This window comes from Meles meles, chromosome 4, assembly GCF_922984935.1.
Source record: "Meles meles chromosome 4, mMelMel3.1 paternal haplotype, whole genome shotgun sequence".
Classification (NCBI taxonomy): Eukaryota; Metazoa; Chordata; class Mammalia; order Carnivora; family Mustelidae; genus Meles; species Meles meles.
This window is the reverse complement of record NC_060069.1, coordinates 85,168,548-85,189,526: the sequence shown is the minus strand read 5'-3', so window position 1 is coordinate 85,189,526 and position 20,979 is coordinate 85,168,548.

Below are 20,979 nucleotides of genomic sequence, written 5' to 3'. Positions count from 1 at the left end.
CTCTCTTGAAACATAAATCCTCATTCTAACGATAAGGTGTCGTGAGGACTTTTGAGAATCTAAAATCTTGGGAGGAAACCTCTCTGCCTCTAGTACATGAATGTTGTTTCCATTCGTGAGATTGGGAAAATTTTCATAGACAACTTCTTCCACTATATCTTCTAGACTTCTTTCTTTTTCCTCCCCTTCAGGGATTCCAGTAATTCTGACGTTGGAATGTTTCATGGCATCGTTTATTTCCCTGATTCTGTTTTCGTGGTTTCTGAGCTGTTTGTTCCAGGCTTCCTCCTGATCCTTTCTCTCTATCTGTTTGTCCTCCAGATCACTAATTCTATCTTCTGTCTCATTTACCCTAGCTTTTAGAGAATTTAGATTAGATTGGAACTCATTGAGAGCATTTTGAACATCATCCCTGGTGGCTTTTAGTTCTGCCCTAACATTGTGAACATCATCCCTGGTGGCTTTCAGTTCTGCCCTAATCAATTCTGTTTGGTCATCCATGGCTTTCTCCAACCTAGCTATTGCCTGGATAATTGTTAGTCTGAATTCCTTTTCTGACATATTGTCTATGTCGATAGCCATTAGCTCTGTTGCAGAAGGCCCATCCTCTGTATTTTTCTTCTGTTGGGTATTCCTCCTCCTAGTCATTTTGGTAAGAGATGACTGAACAGATGCAGCTGGACTTATCGATTGTGGTGCAGTCAATGTGCACCCTGGAACACTTCTATGCAATCAGGATTCCCCACCCAAATGAGAGAAAAAAGAAAAGAAAAAGAAATAGAGAAGAAGAAAGAAAAAAAAGGGAAAAGAAAAAAGGAAAAAAAAAAGAGAGAGAGGGAGAGAGATAGGAAAAAAAGGGAAGATAAAAGAGAAGGCTCAGCCCAAATGGGCCACAAGGTAAGATTTGTGAAGTATACAAACAAAAACAGACAAACAAAAAGACTGATAAAAGTATATGACAAGAGAAAAAAATATATATATAAGCAAAAAAAAAAAAGGGAAGAACCTCATCAGAAAGAATCCCAAGTATAAGATTTATATATTATCAGGACAAACACAAATTCACAGAAACACTGACAGAAGGAAAAATTGGGAGAGTGGTTATAAATTCTCAGTGTGGGTGAGGAAGGTTATTTTGATTCTTCCTGAAGGTATCTTGATGTTTTTGTTAAGGGACTCAACTTTCCTAAGTTACAGGGGGATTAGAAACTGGTTTGCCTATAGGGGTAGCATTGATTGGGGAAAGGGATTACCTTGAAGTTTAACTCTATATGTATAGTAGAAAATAAAAATTAAACAAGAATAAACTAGACTAAACTAAGTTAAAATTTAAAAAGAATTTAAAAAATAGAAAAGCAAAAGAAAAACACGGGTGTGTGTATCAAAAAGTTCAGGTTAGAAGGTTATTAAAGAATTTTATATACTGGACATCTCAGTGTGGTGGTAAATAGGTTAAATATTATCTGTATGTATGAAAAAGAACCAGAATATTGGTAAAGAGTTAAAAATAAAAGTTGTATTTATGAAGTAGTGGTGGTTGTTCTCTTGTAGTCTTTTTTTTCCCTTCCTTCCTGGTTGGTTTTCTGGGGGAGGGGCCTGCCACGTGGGTTTTCAGACAATGATGTTCCCTGAGTTAGGTCCTCCCGCTCCCCTCAAGGGGGTGAGCTCTGAGGAAACTGTTTTTTTCAGTCTTTTGTTCTCTGGGTTTTTTTATGTTCTTTCATCTGCTTTCTCTCGCCTTGACAGCTTTTGATGGTTTTTGGAGGTTTAGAGGAGAGCAAACTGCACCCCGACCTCCCTCTCAGAGAGAAGCCTCAGAATGTTTTGCAAAAGCTGCTGGCAGAGTCTGTTCTGAGTCACTGTCCCTGGGGATGCAGGAGCTCCTTATTGTACCCAAAACCAGGGCAGCGGTGGCTGTCTAGGTAGCTCCAGACCGTCAGAGAGGTTCCGAGCAGAGATCGCACACTGAGATTTTCCCGCTGTCCCGGGCTGGGAATGTCTGGTTTTTCCGGATGCCAGAGCTCCAGTCTAGCGCCTATGAGCACCTATCCCAAGGGAGGGTGTGGGACGCGAGCATTTCAGGATTGCCGTCTGGTCAGGCTCCCAGCCCCTCACGGGAGCCAGACCCCACTCGTTCTCGGGCGCACTGGCGTTCAGGAGCACTGGCAGCTCAGGGACGGAGACCTGATTTCTCCGCCACACTCTCTCTGGCTCAGCGCCAGGGGAGGCTGTCCTGGGTCCGGGGACTTATGTCCCTGACCCTAACCGCCCAGGTTCCCACTATTACCCTCTGTGATCCTTTGCTCTTTGTTTTTTGAGTGCTTTCAACCAGACTCCAAGTTAATGCTGGTCCCCAGACGCAGGGCACTCTCGTATTGGGATATTACTTTCCAATCGGTCACTTCTGGTGGCTCCCTCCCCCTTTTGTTTATCTTCCAATATCAGTCCGTTGCTCCCAGTCTGCTTTACCTGCCACTGGCGTCTTCTGCTCCTGTAGAGACCCAGACATGTATAATTCTGATCTCAGGCTGATTTCATGGGTGGCCGGAGTTCTTTGGTAGGTAATCAGCTCACTTTAGGGTACAGGTTGAAACAGTGCCTCCTCCTAATTCCCCGCCATCTTGACTCCCCCCACAGTTTTTGATAAATTGGTGTGGAATAAATGTAAGACTGTGAGTTACACATTGAAATTATAGACAGCACAAGGTAGAAGAAAGACCATGAGCTTTAAAGCCAATCAGATCTTAAGGAGTCTACTTAATCCTTTTGTGGCTCTGTTTCTTCCATTGCAAAATAATAAATGTAATCCATATGTGGCCATCATTTAGTAATGTCTAAATGGTGGCTGGTTGTCAGTCCTTAGAGAGCTAGTCAGTATCTATTCCTTGGAGCTGTGACAGATGAGGAGCCAAAACTCTGTATGCTGATTTTAAAATGACATGTTTACTAAATTGAAAGGATCTTCACTGTAATCATTTTTAACTAGCAATGAAAATATTTAAGAATATTTTTAATATACGTTAGTAATGAAAAAAGCTAAAATGTGTTGAACATTTACAATGTACCCTGACCAACTTTACTTTTCTTAAAAGTATTATTTAACATTTACAACTGCATTTTGAAGAAGTCACTATCATTATTCTCATTTTAAAGATGAGGAAAATGAGGCACAGAGAATAAGTAAGCCACAGACTTAGAGTTAATTATTTGTGGAATTGGGAATCGAACCCAGGCTGTCTTGATTCAGAATCTAATTTTTTATCATTGTGCCACATTTTACATTTAATTTTAACTTTGTGTATAGCAAAATTTGTTCTGTTATACAGTTTTTTGAGGTTTAAAATGTGTATCAATTCAAGTAACTACCACCACAACAATCAAGAAATACAACCATTCAAAAATTACCTTTGTGCTGCTCTTTATAGTAAACATTTCCTATCACGATAAATCATTCATATATAGGCTTTTGTGTGAACAAAAATTCCAATTTCTGTTGGGTTAATACCTAAAACTAGATGTATTGGGTGATATTATATAGTGTGTATTTAGCTTTAAATAAAACTGCCAAATTGTTTTCCAAAGACCCTGGCTTGTCTTGCATTCACATCAACAGTATATGAAAGTTCTAGCAGTTCTGCATCCTGATCATCATTTAGTATTTTCTGTTTTTCTTTAAAACCCACTGTAACAATTTTTTTTAAGATTTATTATTTGCAAAAGAGTGAGAGAGAGACAGAGAGAGAGTGGCTAGGGGGAAGGGCACGGGCAGAGGGAGAATCTCAAGCAGTCTCTCCTTGAGTGTGTACCCCCACTTGGGGCTCAGTCTCACCACTGTGAGGTCATGACCTGAGCCTAAACAAGGAGTCTGATGTTCAAGCAACTGAGCCACCCAGGTGCCCCTCTTTAGAAACCACACTTATAAGTGTATATGTCATTAATACACATTTGCATTTCCTTACTTACTAAAGTTGACAAGTGTCTTTTCATGTACTTATTTGCTATTTCATATTTTTGTGGTGATGTATATGTCCAAAAGTTTTATTTCAAGAAAAATTGGCTCTTTGTTTTGTTTCTGTTGAATATTGAGAGTTGTCTGATTCTGGATGAGTCATTTGGCAGGTATTTGATTTATAAACATTTTCTCTTAGTCTGTTGCTCCTCTTTTTATTGTTTTAAGTTATGCAACAAAAGCTTCTTGTTGAAATCCAATTTATCAAGGCACCTGGGTGACTTAGTCATTAAGCAGCTGTCTTCAGGTCAGGTCATGATCCCGGTGTCCTGGGATAGAACCCCGTATCAGGCCCCCAGATCACCAGGAAGCCTGGTTCTCCCTCTCTCACTTCCCCTGCTTGGGTTCCCTCTCTCACTGTCTCTCTCTCAAATAAATAGAATCTTAAAAAAATCCAATTTACCTTTTCTTAAAAAAAGTCTTTATTATTTTTTAGTATCGTATCTAAGAACTTTTACTTAACCTAAGATCACAAAGATGTTCTTCTATGTTGTCTTCTAGAAGTTTTGTACTTTTACATTTTGCATTTAAGTATTGAGCTTATTGTGAGTTAATTCTGTATTAGGTGTGAGGTCAAGATACATTCCTTTTGCATATGGATACGTCCAGTTGTTCCAGTTTCTTGAAACAGCTACCTTTCTTCATTGAATTGTCTTGTCCTGATATGTTAAAAATAACTTGGACAAATTGATTTTGGCTTATTTCTGGACTGATACTATTTTCCTCCCTGGATCTGTGAGCCCAGCATTTTCCAATACTACACCGTATTGACTGTGATAGCTTTTTAGTAATCTTGAAGTCAGGTTGTGTGAGTCTTTCAACTTTGTTCTTCATTTTCTTTTTTTTTTTTTAAGATTTTACTTATTTATTTGACAGAAAGAGATCACAAGTAGATAGAGAAGCAGGCAGAGATAGAGAGAGAGGGAAGCAGGCTCCCTGCTGAGCAGAGAGCCCGATGCAGGACTCGATCCCAGGACCCCAAGATCATGACCTGAGCCGAAGGCAGGGGCTTAACCCACTGAGCCACCCAGGTGCCCTGTTCTTCATTTTCAGAATCACTTTGGCTATTGTAATTAATCTTCCTTTCCATAAAATATTTAAATTTATCTCATTGGTGACCAAATATTCTGATGAGATTCTGACTGGGATTAGACTGACTCTATAAACCAATTTAGAAGGAATTAGCATTTAAATAATATTAAGTCATTTGATCAATTAATGTATAATTCTCATTTTAATTAGGTCTTTGGTTTCTTCCATCAGTGTTCTATGCTTTACAGCAAATGAATACTGGATGTATTTTATTATATTTATAACTAAGTATTTCATTTTTGATGCTGTTACAATTGGTATTTTTAAATTCTGATTTCCATTTACTCATTGCTAAATTTGAAATAAAATTGATTTTTTATATTGGCTTTTTATCCTTTGGTTTAGCTAAACCACCTTATTCATTTTAAGAACTTTAAAAAAATAAATCCCATAATATTTTCTACTTAGATAATCAGGTTGACTGAAAACAGAGAGACCGTTATTCCTTTCTTTCTGATCTGCATCAACTATTCTTTCTCTGTTTGGTTGAACTGACTAGGACTTCCACCCAAAGCATTGTACAAATTCATTGCAATCCCTATCAAAATTGCAACAAAATTGTTCACAGACATAGAAGAAACAACTCTAAGATTAGTTAACCACAAAAGAACCTAACTAGTCCAAACAATCTTGGGAAAGAAGAACAGAGTTCTTCTCTGTTCACCCTTCTGGAATTCAAACTGTATTACAAAGTATAATTATAAAAATAATATATTATTGGCATAAAATGACACATAAGCCAGTGGAACAGAACAGAAAACCCAGAAATAAACCAAAGCATATATAGTCTAAATTTTTTATAAAGACACCGAGAATATACAATGGAAGAAGGGTAATTTCTTCCATAAATGGTGTTGGGAAAACTGGATATCCATATGCAAAAGAATGAAATGGTACTCCTATTTTATACCATACACAAAAATAAACTCCAAATGGATGCAAGACTTAAATGTAAGATCTGAAACCATGAAAATTCCTGAAAGAAAACATAAGAAAAAATCTCCTTGACATTGGCATTGGCAATGATAGTTTGAGATGACACCAAAGTATAACTAACAAAAAGCACAAATAGACAGGTGGCATTACATCAAACTAAACAGTATGCAGCAAAAAAACCCAACAAAATGAAAATGCAATCTACAGAATGGAAGAGAATATTTGCAAACTATGCATCTGATCAGAGCTAATAACTAAAATACATAAGAACTCATACAACTCAATGGAAAATTTTTTTTTATTTAAAAATAGGAAAAAGGGCCTGAATGACTTTTTTTTTCCAAAGAAGACATATAAATGGTCAACCGGTGTATGAAAAAGTGCTTGACATCACTAATCATTGGAGAAATGCAAATCAAAACCACAAAAAGATATCACCTCACACCTGTTAAGGTAGCTGTTATCAAAAAGATTAAAAAATAACAAGTTTTGGCAAGGATGTGGAGAAAAAGGAACACTTACGCACTGTGGGTGGGAATGTAAATTGGTATAGCCACTATGGAAAACAGTATGGAGCTTCCTCAAGAACCTAAAGATAGAACTATCCTATGAGCCAGAAATCGCTATTCTGTGTATATACCCCAAGAACGCAAAAGAGATATATGCCCTTTCAAGTTGATTGCAGCATTATTCACAATAGCCAAAATATGGAAACAAATGTCCATCAATGGATGAATGAATAATCAAAGTGCAAATATACAATGAAATATCACTGAGCCTTAAAGAAGGAGATCCTGCCATTTGCAACAACATAGATGAACCCAGAGTGTGTTATGCTAAGTAAAAACAAGCCAGACACAGAAGAAAACAAGTACTTCAGGATTCACTTATATATGGAATTTTTTTTTAAAAGATTTTATTTATTTATTTATTTGACAGAGATCACAAGTAGGCAGAGAGGCAGGCAGAGAGAGAGAGAGAGGAGGAAGCAGGATCCCTTCTGAGCAGAGAGCCCAATGCGGGGCTTGATCCCAGGATCCTGGGATCATGACCCCAGCTGAAGGCAGAGGCTTTAACCCACTGAGCCACCCAGGCTCCCCTATATATGGAATTTAACAAAGCCTAAGATATAGAAGCCAAGAGTAGAATGGTGGTTACTAGAGGTGGAGTGGTAGAAGTGAAGAGATGTCAGTTATGTAGAATCTAATGTTCCATGAGATGACTGTAGTTAATAATACTGTAATGGATACCGGAAATTTGCTAAAAGGGTAGATTTCAAGTGTTCTCACTGCATACACAAGAAAAAATAACTGTAAGGAGATAGATATGTTAATTAGCTTGACTGTAGTAATCATTTCACTATGTGTATGCATAGCAAATCAGTATTTAGTACACCTTAAATATATGATTTTTATTAAAAATATGAATATTTTTAAATTTTGTACTATCTGGCAATTTTCCTATTTCTGCTCTTGATTTCTAATTTAATTCTATTATGGTCAGACAACATAGTTTCTGTGACTTAAATTTCTTCAAGTTTGTTTAAAGGCTCAGAATATGGTATATTTTAGTGAAAATTCCATATGCATTCAAAAAGGTTGTGTGTTCCTCCATTTTTGTGTGTGCTATAAATGTCACATAAAGTCACTCAATATTTTTATACCTTTAATGAGTTTCTCTCTATTTTTTCCATTGATTACCAAGTGAGGAGTGTTGCTGCTTTAATTATGTGGATTATCTATTTCTCTTTGTCATTCTATCAGTTTTGTTTCATGTATTTTCGAGGTCTATTAATAAGCACTTACTTGTTTTTCATTATTGTCTTGGTGATTTGATTTTTATAATTATGAAATGTATGGCTTTAACCTGAGTAATTTTTCCTGGTCTGAAGTCCACTTTTTCTAATATAATCATAACCACTATAGTTTTCTCTTATTGTTTGCATGCCACATATTTTTTGTCCCTCAGTTTCAACTGTCTATACCATTATATTTTTATATTTGTGAATTACTTATACATAGCATATATTTTAGTTTTATTTTAAAGACTTTATTTATTTTAGAGAGGGAGAGAGCATGCGAGTGGCAGGTGGGGCAGAAGGAGAAGGAGAGAGAGAATCTCAAGCAGACTCTCCACTGAGTGTGGAGCTGGATGCAGGGCTTGATCCCAAACCCAGAGATCATGACCTGAGTTGAAATCAAGCGCTGGACATTCAACTGACTGAGCTACCCAGGTGCCCTTATATTTGAGGGGTTTTTGTTGTTGTTGTTGTTGTTTAAAAGATTTTATTTATTTATTTGTCAGAGAGAGAGAGAGAGTGAGCACAGGCAAAGTGGCAGGCAGAGTCAGAGGGAGAATCAGGCTCCCTGCTGGGCAAGGAGCCCGATGTGGAACTTGATCCCAGGACACTGGGATCGTGACCTGAGCTGAAGGCAATGGCTTAACCAACTGAGCCACCCAGGCATCCCTATATTTGAGGTTTTTAAAAATCCTTTGAGAATTCCTAATTGATGTGTTTGTAGTTGATATAATCTTTGTTATGTTGGAATTAGATCTAAAGTGTGTCATTGTTTTCTGTTTTAACCCTTTACTTTTTGTTCCTCCATTTCTTACCTTCTTTTGGATTATTTGAATATTTTTAAAATTCCATTTTGTTTTTCTATTACGTTTTTGGCTATTTTGCTAGGTGAGCACATTCTTAGGGTGGGTATTATTATAATTTTAAAGATAAAAGTAGACACAGAATGGTTAACTAACTTGTTCAAAGTCCTACTATTAGTAAGTGGTGGAACCAGTACCCAAAACTAGCCTTGTCAGCAGGACTCACAGGACTCACCCTCACACCCCTGGTGAACAGCCCCGTCGGTGCTCTCCCTGCAGTTTTTTTTTTATTTTTATTTATTTATTTTTTTCAGCATTACAGTATTTTTTGTTTTTGCATGACACCCAGTGCTCCATGCAATACATGCCCTCCCTATTACCCACCACCTGGTTCCCCTAACCTCCCACCCCCCGCCCCTTCAAAACCCTCAGGTTGCTTTTCAGAGTCCATAGTCTCTCATGATTCACCTCCCCTTCCAATTTCCCTCAACTTCCTTCTCTCCATCTCCCAATGTCCTCCATGTTATTTGTTATGCTCCACAAATAAGTGAAACCGTATGATACTTGACTCTCTCTACTTGACTTATTTCACTCAGCATAATCACTTCCAGTCCCATCCATGCTGCTACAAAAGTTGGATATTCATCCTTTCTGATGGAGGCATAATACTCCATCGTGTATATGGACCACATCTTCCTTATCCATTCATCCATTGAAGGACAACTTGGTTCTTTCCACAGTCTGGCGACCGTGGCCACTGCTGCTGTAAACATTAAGATACTGTACCTTACATGTAGTTGGTTCCTCTCCTTCATGCCAATGACTCTTCTTAACATTCAGCCCTCTTTCCAAGCATTAGTTCATCCTCCCTGAGCTATCAAGGACACATGTCTACAAACTGGCACTGCTCCCCTTCTCCAACCCACCTCACATACCCTTTAAAATTATTAGCACCAGGGGTGTCTGGGTGGCTTAGTTGGTTAAGCATCTGCCATCCACTCAAGTCATGACCTTGGAGTCCTGGGACCGAGACTCCTGTGGGACCCCGAGTCCAGCTCAGCAGGAAGTCTGCTTCTCCCTCTCCTTTTGCCCCTGTCTGCCGCTCATGCTCTCTCTCTATCAAATAAACACATAATCGTAAAAAAATCATTGGCATGATATTAGTCCATAGCTTTACTTCTTTCTATTTATGTGCTAGGGAAAGGCATTTTTTCTTTGGGCAAATTTGAATCTCTCCACTTTGCTTGTGCTATTTCCTTTTACTATTTGGTTTTATCAGTTTTTTTCCCCTTTCATTTTTCTACCTACAAACATATCCTCCTAAATGACTCCTAACATGTTACCACCTGTTCTACTTTGCTCCCAAGTCCTTCTTTCTGGATAATCCTATTTTGTTTCTCAGGCTCCCGTCTATACACTGTGGACTCTGTTTCCCTCTTTTGAATAATTCTTTAAGCTGTGTAATTTGAGAATGGCAATTCCCTTCTGTTTCACTGAAACTCTCTGCTCCCTTGGTTCTGTGAAACACATTTCTCCAAACTTCCTTTTGCTTCTCCCCTTTCCCTTCATCTGTACTTCCCTCTTCAAAACAACACAAACACACAAAAACAAGTTCTCTGTCCTTGCACCTTATAAGTGTTCATGTTTCTCAGTATACCTTTGAATAGTTTTTGACATTCATGCTCTTTTATTTAGTCCTCTTAACTTTTCAACCCTACACCTCCGCCCAACTGTGGACCTCCAGAGTTGTAACACCAACCTTTGTGGCTTGCTTTATATCCCTACTCCTCTTCAAATTCTTATTTCAATTTATTTCCCTGAGCTTTTTATGCATTATCATGACTCTTTGTCTTTGAATATATTGTCTTCTGCCATTTGGTGGCAGTCATCAAATCTTTTATCTTTGAATATCTCCACATGGTAACAGAAAAAGTGAGAATATAGTGATTCCACCAGTTAATCATATTTTGATCACATTTCACAAGTGTAGATGGTTTTTTATTGTTTTCTATTGACAGGGTAGATAATAAACTTGATGCGGGGTTGTTTGGTAATAGAGTAACAGTATCATTTCTTTCAAAAACATTATTATTCTTGCCCCGTGACATAGAAATTTGATTTCCAGAGAAGGCACTCAACTCTCAAAAGAACTGGGATAGCGATTTGGGGTTCAGGTCAATACCTTTTATTATTGTTATATTATCCATCCCTTCTATAGGGACCCAGCTTCTTATCTCTGCTGGCGTAGAGACCTCTCAGAGGCACTGCAGGGTGAGTAACTTTGGCAACACAGCTGTGATAATTCTAGAAATGTCTAGGTGCTTAATTACCCACTATACACTTGAGTTGTTGGGTTTTGTTTGAGCTGGTAATAAAAAGATTAATTTTATTAGATATTCTTTGTTGGAGGCACATTGGGTGGCAAATGTTGGGACCATCTCAAAATTTTAAGTCATTGTCAAAATGAGAGATCTTATCTGCTCATGATTTTTGCCTGAATTTTCAACAATATACCAGAAAGACTAGTACATGCCAATTACTTTCTGATCTATTCAGAGGTACTATGTACTTCGTCATCAGTGTGAAGGATTTTCTTTTCCCATCTCTCTTATCCATTGCATAGTACAGAAATATACCTAGAGACTTCTAGCCAAATACATGGTGGGGTTTCTTGGTAAGTGAGAATCTAAGCAAGTGGCTCCCATGCTACTCTCATCATAGTTGCTGCTTTAGAGCAACCAGAAGAATCCCTATTATTTATGATTTAAAGGAAGGAAGAATATCCTTCTTTTTACATTATAATTTTAGCCTAATAGACAACTTTATCATTTTAGATATACTTCTGAAATGGTGGTATGTATTGTATATGACTTGAGAACTCCATCAGTTACTTATGCTATTTGTTCTTTACACTGAAGAGCGTTTAAAGTAACAGTTACATATTGATATGTTACTTTGTTTATATTTTACTATACTTCAGATGTTTTAGCTACAGATTACAATATGACAAACATGCAAAGGCCATCTGGTCTGTATTGAATGTTTATTATTGCCATTGTTAATTCACCTATTTTTATGGAGAGTAAGATTACCAGTATAGGTAGAAGTAAAAATGTAAGATAATCAATAGAGGTTGCTCTTACAGTCAAAGAAAAAATAGATATCTATATATACATATATATGCATGTATATATATGTACACATATACATATATGTATGCATTAACAGATGTTATAATTTGCTTTACAAATCTCTTTTTTTAAAACTTAGTTTAATTTTATTTTGTGTGTGTTCCAAAATTCATTGTTTATGCACCACACCCAGCCATGCAATATGTGCCCTCTCTAATAATCACCACCAGGCTCACCCAACCTCCCACTCCTCCCCCTCCAAAACCCTTAGTTTGTTTCTCAGAGTCCACAGTCCTTCATGGTTTGTCTCCTCTGATTTCCCCCAACTCACTTCTCCTCCCCATCTCCCAATGTCCTCCATGTTATTCCTTATGGTTCACAAGTAAGCGAAACCATATGATAATTGGCTTTCTCTACTTGACTTATTTCATTCAGCAAAATCTCCTCCAGTCCTGTCCATGTTGATACAAAAGTTGGGGATCATCCTTTCTGATGGAGGCATAATGCTCCATTGTATATATGGATCATATCCATTCATCTGTTGGAGGGCATCTTGGTTCTTTTCACAGTTTGGCAACTGACCATTGCTTGCTATGAACACTGGGTTACAGATGGCCCTTCTTTTCACTACATCTGTATCTTTGGGGTAAATACCCAGTAGTGCAATTACAGGGTCATAGGGTAGCTCTATTTTTTATTTCTTCTTTTTAAAATTATTTTTATTAACATATCATGTATTATTTGCCCCAGGGATACAGGTCTGTGAATCATCAGGCTTACACATTTCACAGCACTCACCATATCACATACCCTCCCCATGTCCACATTGCAACCACCTTCTCCATACCCCTCTCCCCTCAGCAACCCTCAGTTTGTTTTGTGAGATTAAGAATCCCTTCTGGTTGGTGTCCCTCCCGATCCCATCTTGTTTCATTTTTTCCTTCCCTGCTCTCCAAATCCCCCACTGTCTTCCAAAGTGGCTGCACCAACTTGCATTCCACCAACAGTGTAAGAGGGTTCCCCTTTCTCCACCCTCTCCAACACATGTTGTTTAGTGTCTTGTTAATTTTGGCCATTCTAATTGGTGTAAGGTGGTATCTCAATGTGGTTTTGATTTGAATCTCCCTGATGGCTAATGATAATGAACATTTTTTCATGTGTCTGTGAGCCATTTGTATGTCTTCTTCGGAGAAGTGTCTATTCATGTCTTCTGCCCATTTTATGACATGATTATCTGTTTTGTGTGTGTTGAGGCCATCCAGACCTGTTTTGATGTGTACCTTCTTTCCAGAGATCATAGACCGAGGTGTGTACTATTTCAAAAATGGGATATCATGTTTTTGAGGCTTAATGATCAGATATTTAGAAGGCTGGGAGATGTGCAAGGGGATGATTGTGTTTTCCTTAATCGAAACATGCCATTTTGCCTGATACATATACATGTTCATTCGATTTTAGTTTGTCATTGTTATTGTTAGTAATTTTTCATAACACATCAAATCAGCTTCTCTAAAGGAAAGGAGGTTGTGATTAGAAGGAGGGAATTCGAGGTGAGTTAGGTGAGTTAGGTAGCATGTGAGCCCTGCAGGGAAGGGAAGATCTGAGAAGGGGTGGCCACAGTGGGGATTCAGACCTTCGAAGGTGACTAGGGAAGAGGGATGAAAGTGGGATGGGAGACACCTGAAGAGTTCAACCATCTTTGTAGCTCTCCATGGCTCAGCCTATGGAGCGCCTGGGCACTATTCTGGTCTCTCAGGCAGTCCATGCCACTTGTAGAGAAAGACATAGAGCAGACCTCTCCTCATTCCGGACTTAGTGGGTAGGAACATTTTTCCTATTGGCACAACTGTTGCCACTTTGCTTTCTGATGGACTTGTTGATGAAAAATGAACAAACTTTTTAGAATCTGTAAAAGAGAGTTTTATATGAACCAGTTAGGACAGCTGCCCAGGAAATATCCTGCCCAGGACTTCACAAGGAAGAAAGTGTTCCAAAGAATGAACAGTTTTTATAGAGAATGCACAGTTTGTACATTCTGTAAAAGTTCAAAAGAATTTAGATTAACCTAGAGATACGAATCATGAGTTTTAACGTCAAGGAATGCAGGGAGTTGGAGCATTGATCGATATCTTAAGGACATGATGATTTTGTTCAGGTTACTCATTTACAAATTACAAATTACTCAATTATAAAGTCTGAACAAAGTTTATGTGCAGTCATGCTGATTTGGAAATAAATCTAAAACATTTTTCCTTAAATATCAGGTCTTCAGAGAATATTTCTCTCACCAGGCTTTAGCTTTCATTGTTTCTCCTCCTTGCGAAAATTTCCAGGTATTGTTCTATAATTCCAAGTGAAAGTTCATGACTTGGGGCACCTGGGTGGTTGGTTAGGCATCTGCCCTTGACTCAGATCATGGTCTCAGTGTCCTGGCATTGAGCTCCACATCGGGCTCACTGTTCAGTGGGAAGTCTGCTTTTCCCTCTCCCTCTGCCTGCTGCTCCCGCTGCTTATGCTCTCTTTTTCGCTTCCTGTCTCTGTCAAATAAGTAAATACAATTCTTTTTTTAAAAGAAAGGTTATGACTTTGGAGGTTTAGTTTGTGAATTTCTGCTTCTGGTCTCAAGTTTATGAAGCAACAGGAAAGTAATTGTTTTACTTGCTGAGGTTTGCATCACACACAATTCTGTGTCATCAGATCTTCTGTGGGTGTTTGGATGTTTCTTCTAATACCTTTCCCCTATATACCAGGTCAGACTTGTATTAACCCTGAACACCTCTGTAAATGGATGATCAAATAATTTATTGTACAAAGCGAGGTAATTGTGAAGGTGAAGGGAAATAAACCATGATGATCTCAAGCAAGAGGAACATAGGATCACCTTATATAGCTTGGAGTGTTTCCCCAGTTCCCTCAAGGTAAGCTCGAACTCCTCTATTTGGCTTATGAAGCCTGTATTTGTCTTCAGGCCATATCTCTCTTGGTATCCTTAGCTGCCATTTATAATTAGGCAACCAAACCAAAAATCTTTCACATACCTGATTTCTGTCTGCCAGGAGGGTGCTACCTCTTACCCTCCCAAAACAAACACCAGAGAAGCACATATTAAGGTTTCAATTCACTTCTTTATTTTTTTTTAAGATTTTATTTATTTATTTGACAGAGAGGTCACAAGCAGGCAGAGAGGCAGGCAGAGAGAGAGGGGGAAAGCAGGCTCCCTGCCGAACAGAGAGCCCAATGCGGGACTTGATCCCAGGACCCCAAGACCATGACCTAAGCTGAAGGCAGTGGCCCAACCTGCTGAGCCACCCAGGCGCCCCTCAATTCACTTCTTAAGAAATACTCAAGTGCTCTTTGATACATTTTTGTGACTCTTTCTCAGTAGAATTTGCCACTGAAATAAAGAGAAAAAAGCATATCCAAATTCACGTGCATGTACATTCATATGCATAGATTGTCTCTATAGCTATTTATTTATTTATTGCCTTAATGGTTAGTGGCTAGGAAAAAGGGAGAGTTTACCATATATATATATAACTCGTAAGTTTTAAGATTTTTTTTTTCATTTTTCCCTGTTGTTTGAAAGGCATTCTATACTTGTCAATATCTTCTTAATTCTAAATGTTTTCTATTTCAGGTACCTCGTTAGTGCAGTAGGTAGGGAGTCAATCTCATAAATATTTTCTATTTCATTTGAGTCTTATTTGATATCTGAGTTGTTTAGAGATTCTTTTCTTAAATTTTTAACCTAATTGTGATGTGTTCTGAGAATATGGTCTGTATGTTATAATCCTATAAAATTCCACTTTTCAGGATAATGAATTAATTCCCTATTATCTTCAGAATGTAACCAATTGGTTACGAAATAATATATCAGTACAGTCTTGAGAATTCAAGCCTATTTTATTATTTATTTATTTATTTTAGAGAGGACACACACATGAGCAACTGTGGGGGAGTGGCAAGGGAAGAGAGACGGAATGTCAAGCAGGCTCCATGCCAGTACAGAGCCCAGTGACGGGCTTGATCTCACCACCCTGAGATCATGACCTGAGCAGAAGTCAAGACTTGGATGCTTAATCAACTGAGCCACTCAAGAGCCCTGATTAATTTCTTATTAAAATAGTTCTATAGTCCCACTCTGGGCCAGTGGAAGTTCCTTTCAGACCTCTTGATATGACTCTGAAAGTCATTGAGATCTTCCCCGCAGTCTGGTTTGTCAATATTTTCCAGACTCACCTTACACACATAGTCCCTGAAAAAAATCTGGCATCAGTCATTTCTGCAAATCCCTGTTTTTCCTTTAATTATTTAATAAAAATTATTTAATCAAAAATTGATTTATTATAATGGTGGTGATATTTCAGTACCACAGTCTGAGCACTAGGTTTATTCACTGGACAAAACTAGGAATTTTATACAAATACCAAATTTTAAAGAAAAAGTAATTCTTGATATTCTTGATAATATTTTCATTCTGATAGTCCCAGCCCAAATTCAAGACCACAGGGTTTTTACCTAATTTCTTTTCTATCTCATCTCTTTTTTTCCACACTGACAATCCAAGTCACTTGGATTGTCACTTTTTTTTCCACACTGACAACCCCTTGGCACTTGGGGAAATATGTATATGAGAGAATAAAAACAACTTATAATTTCTTTGTTTTTACTCACCCTAGGAATTGAGCAGTCTTAGATAACAACATGAACACCATCATCACTAATTTTGATTACTAAAAAGTTACTTTTGTATTTTTGCTCTTTCTTTTCTTCATTTTATCTGGTTACACTTTATCTACACTGTTAGTAATGCCCGCTGAACTTTAATTCTATAATAACAATATATTTCATAATGATAACCAGTATTTATGTTGTCTCTTTATTAATTTTAGCTTTATGAAGCTCATTCTCTATGAGATTCCTTAGGAAGCACTCGGCACAATACATTGAGTTATTGTATCTTGAAAAATTCTGAATATTACATTATTTACTCATATTATTTTCATCAAGTATGTTATATATATTATATTTTCTTTTGACATAAATAATGACCATTAAATTCTGAAAATAATCTAATTATTTCCTTCATAAGCCAAATGAATTTTTGCCTGAATATATAATTTCATTTCCTTTGTTCTTTACAGTATAGTAATTTATAAGGATATGTCTTCTGTTGATTATTCTGATTCAATATTTTCAGGTACACAGAGCAGTCTTTAAATATGTGTTTTCAATTTTTTAAGGAAAGTTTCTTTGATTATAATTTTTAATATACTCTTTGTTACCTTGTTTTAATTTTTTAAAATTACTACAATCGTCCACATTTGTCTTTTTTTCCTATATTTAATATTTGTCAGTTTCTCTGAAACACCATTTATCTCTACTTTTCTTTTTGATGTTTAAAATTTTATTCCTTTCCACATTGCATTTTTTTTAAGATTTTATTTATTTATTTGACAGAGAGAGATCACAAGTGGGCAGAGAGGCAGGCAGAGAGAGAGAGGAGGAAGCAGGCTCCCCGCCAAGCAGAGAGCCCGATGCGGGGCTTGATCCCAGGACCCTGAGATCACGACCTGAGCCAAAGGCAGAGGTTTAACCCACTAGCCACCCAGGCGCCCCCCACATTGCATTTTTTTAATGTCAATGGCTTTTGTTTATTTTTTCCATTTCTTCTTTTTTAATTTTCTTGTCTGTGTTTTATAGTTACTATATATAAGTCTTGAACCTTGATAATTTTCCTCTTTACCATTTTTATGACCATTTTTTATTTGTTTTTTTTTTTTTTACTTACAGAGACAGTTCAGATATTTTATCCTAATACCACAGAGTTCCTGCTTCAGTTTTTATAAAGTGTTAAAAAAAATAGATGTCTTGTTTTCAGTGAAAACTTCTGCTATAACTTCTGCTGGCCCCAAATAGGAAATTGGGAATTAGTTTATTATTTATCAAGATTGTTCTGGCTATTTGGAGCCCCTCATAATTCCAGAGAAATTGAAAGATTGTCTTTTCCATTTTTGTGGAAAAGGATGTTGGAATTTTGATGGGAATTACATTGAATCTATAGATTACTTTGGGTAATACTGAGATCTTAACAATACTAAGTTTTTCTATCCATAAGCATGTGATGTCTTTCTATTTTTTTGTATCTTCTTTAATTTCTTTCAGCAATATTTTGTAGTTTTCAGCATGCAAGTATTTCACCTCCTTTGTTAGATTTATTTCTAAGTATATAAGTCTTTTAGTTGCTATGGTAAATAGAATTACTTTCTTGACTTCCTTTTCAGATTATAATTGGTAGTGAACAGAAACACAACTTTATTTTCTATTTTGATCTTGTAGTCTGCAATTTTGCTGAATTATTTTATTAGCTCTGGTACCTATCTTGTGGGTTTATTGGGTTTTCTATACATCATATCATGTCAATTGCAAATGAAGATAGTTTTGTCTCTTCCTTTCCAGTCTGGATGACTTTTATTGTCATGTCTTTTCTGATAGTGCTACCTAGAACTTCAGGAACAAGTTGGGCGCTAGCAGTGAAAATAGGATCCTTGTCTTGTTGCTGATTTATTTGTGTTTTATTGTAATGCCTAACTGGCATAATGCATTAATGTTAATGTTGTTTAGGATTTGACTTAGTCTGCTATTAAAAAAAACAAACTATAGACCGAGTAGCTTAAACAACAAACACTGGATTCGGGAAAGTGTAAGATCAAGGTTCAGCAGATTTGTTGTCTGGTGAGGGCCTTCTTCCCGGTTCACAGACAGCCATCTCCTTGCTGTGTCCTCACACGGCAGAAGGGGCAAAGGAGCCATCTGAGGTTTCTTTTTCAAGGGCACCATCCCACTCGTGAGGTCTCCACTCTCATGCCCTAATCACTTCCCCAGAGCTCACTTCCTAACACGGTCACTTTGATCATTAAACTCTCAACATAAGAATTTGGGGAGAAAACAAAAATTCAGTCCACTATAAGAGTTAAAGAAATATTTGTATGCACATACCATTAAGGGATCAAGATTTATGCTCACTATATTTGTCTTCCTGGGACAGTGACACAAGTCAATACTTCTTTAGGAGGGTGTAAAGAAAGGGAAATTGACCCACCTACTACGTCAGGAATCACAAAAAGCAATGCAGAAGTGATTGAGCTGGAAATTAAAAACAGGAAGAGTATTTGATAGCAGGTAGGATCAGAGAACTTGAGGAGCTCATTCTAGGAAAAGAGATATGATGAAACTCCAGAGGGCTTATATGGCTTTGCTATAGGGTAAACTCCAACAGTTGAAGTTGGTCTGGATTGTAGGGTCAAAGAAGAGACTCTGAAGATGACTGGAAAGATACATTGCACTACTGAGAAATTTGGATTTTTTCTTGGAGGGAATGGGAAAAATATAAAAATGTTTGAGGTTGTCTGATGTGGATAGAATTGATGTGTGGGAAGGGGCATATAAGAGTCTATAGATATTAGTCAATTGATAATGCTATCATGTGATAACAGGTGGAAACCTGTTATGAAAATAAGTAAACATTGCTCTGAAATGAGTCTGGTGTTTTATATCCTCACAAGCAAAAGGCCAAACAAACTATGCCAAAACCAAAGCCAAACAAAAGGCCAAACAAACATGCCCCAAACTGGCAAACCAAACTGTAGTGTGCACAAAAGCTTCATCTTCTTCCCATTTAGTGAGTAAAACAGGATAAAGGCTAAAGGTAGATATAAAGCAATGCTGTTGACAGTTCTGTAAAATAAGAAAATACCCACAATCTGAGAGAAGATGGTGTCAGTTTTATTCCTTTTTCATGTCACGTATCTGATCTGTCTTCCTTCTCTGCTTAACAATGGTGACCCAAGGAACATGAAAAATTATCAAAGTTGGAGATCTTCCCAAGCTTAGGACTGAACCTAACTTCAGATGTTTTGACTCCAGTAAGAGATCTAATGTCCCCCTGTAACCTCACTACATAGACCTGGATTGTCTTGAAAGATTCCATACTCTTAAGTTTCCTTTCTCCTTTGATCTCAGCAATAATGCTGAAAATAGTACTATTAGTAATAATGATAAAAACAACAGGTAGTATTTTGTGATTTCTTACCATGTGTTAGGCAAACTGCTATGATCTGATTAGAGAAATACAGTTATTACATCAGATACCTCTGCTTATTGTTCCATATATGTCAGTCACATGGTATCTGGCTTTCAAAATATTCCAAATACTTTCTCTAAACTTCTTGGCATATGTTAACTTGACTACATTTCCTAAACACTTCTGATTAGGGCGTTCATCTTCACACAACTGTAGCCTGATAACATTTCTCTTTCTTTCCAGTCCCTTTCTCTCTGTGTGTGTGTGTGTGTGTGTGTGTGTGTGTATGAGGGGAGATGCAGTGTGAAGACAGAAACTTTATCTTAACGCTATTTTTCTCTCAGTATTTGTCATCAACGACCACTCCTGATTTTAGTTCTCAAACTTCATGATGGATTTGAGATCTGCGATTTCCCCCTTACTAGTATCCTTAAGCATTATTTAATCAATTAACTTGGCTATCCATTAATTTATTCAAAATATGTGCATAGCACCTTTACCTGCCGAGCATTGAGCACTTAGAGGTTGCAAACCAAACAAACAAAATCTGTGAAGTCTTATAGTCCACTAGGAAAGACAGGTATGCAAATTAAATTCGATAAAAGAGTTATATGATTAGGGTAAGTCTGTTAGTATCAGCTTGTCCAGGACAGTTCCAGTTTAAGTGTATTGTCCAGGACAGTTCCAGTTTAAGTGTATTGTTAATAGTGCCTCTTTTACTTGCAACAGTTTAAATAACAAATGATATTACTAAAATACGTCCTGAAAGATTTAGGGAAGACTGCGATGTAAGTGAATAAAAATAAACATTTTAGTAATGAAATTTAGGATAGACTTTGGAGTTAATCCTTAGGCTTTCAAGAGGCCCAATATAGACTTATACTAGACCTCTGATTGGATTGAATTCTGTCACTAAAAATTACCTTCTTTAAGTACCAATCTCTGGTAATCAGTTTGAGAATTACAGGTTTATTGATTTGTGACTGTTCTTTTATTTCCTAGGGCCTGACATACCAGGCACAAAATCTCCAGTTCCTTTCATCTCTAAAGAACATCAAAATGATCAGCTTTATGAACAAGGGTCTCTCTCAGGTCCCAGCAAGCAGAAGTCCAATATCTGCACTTGA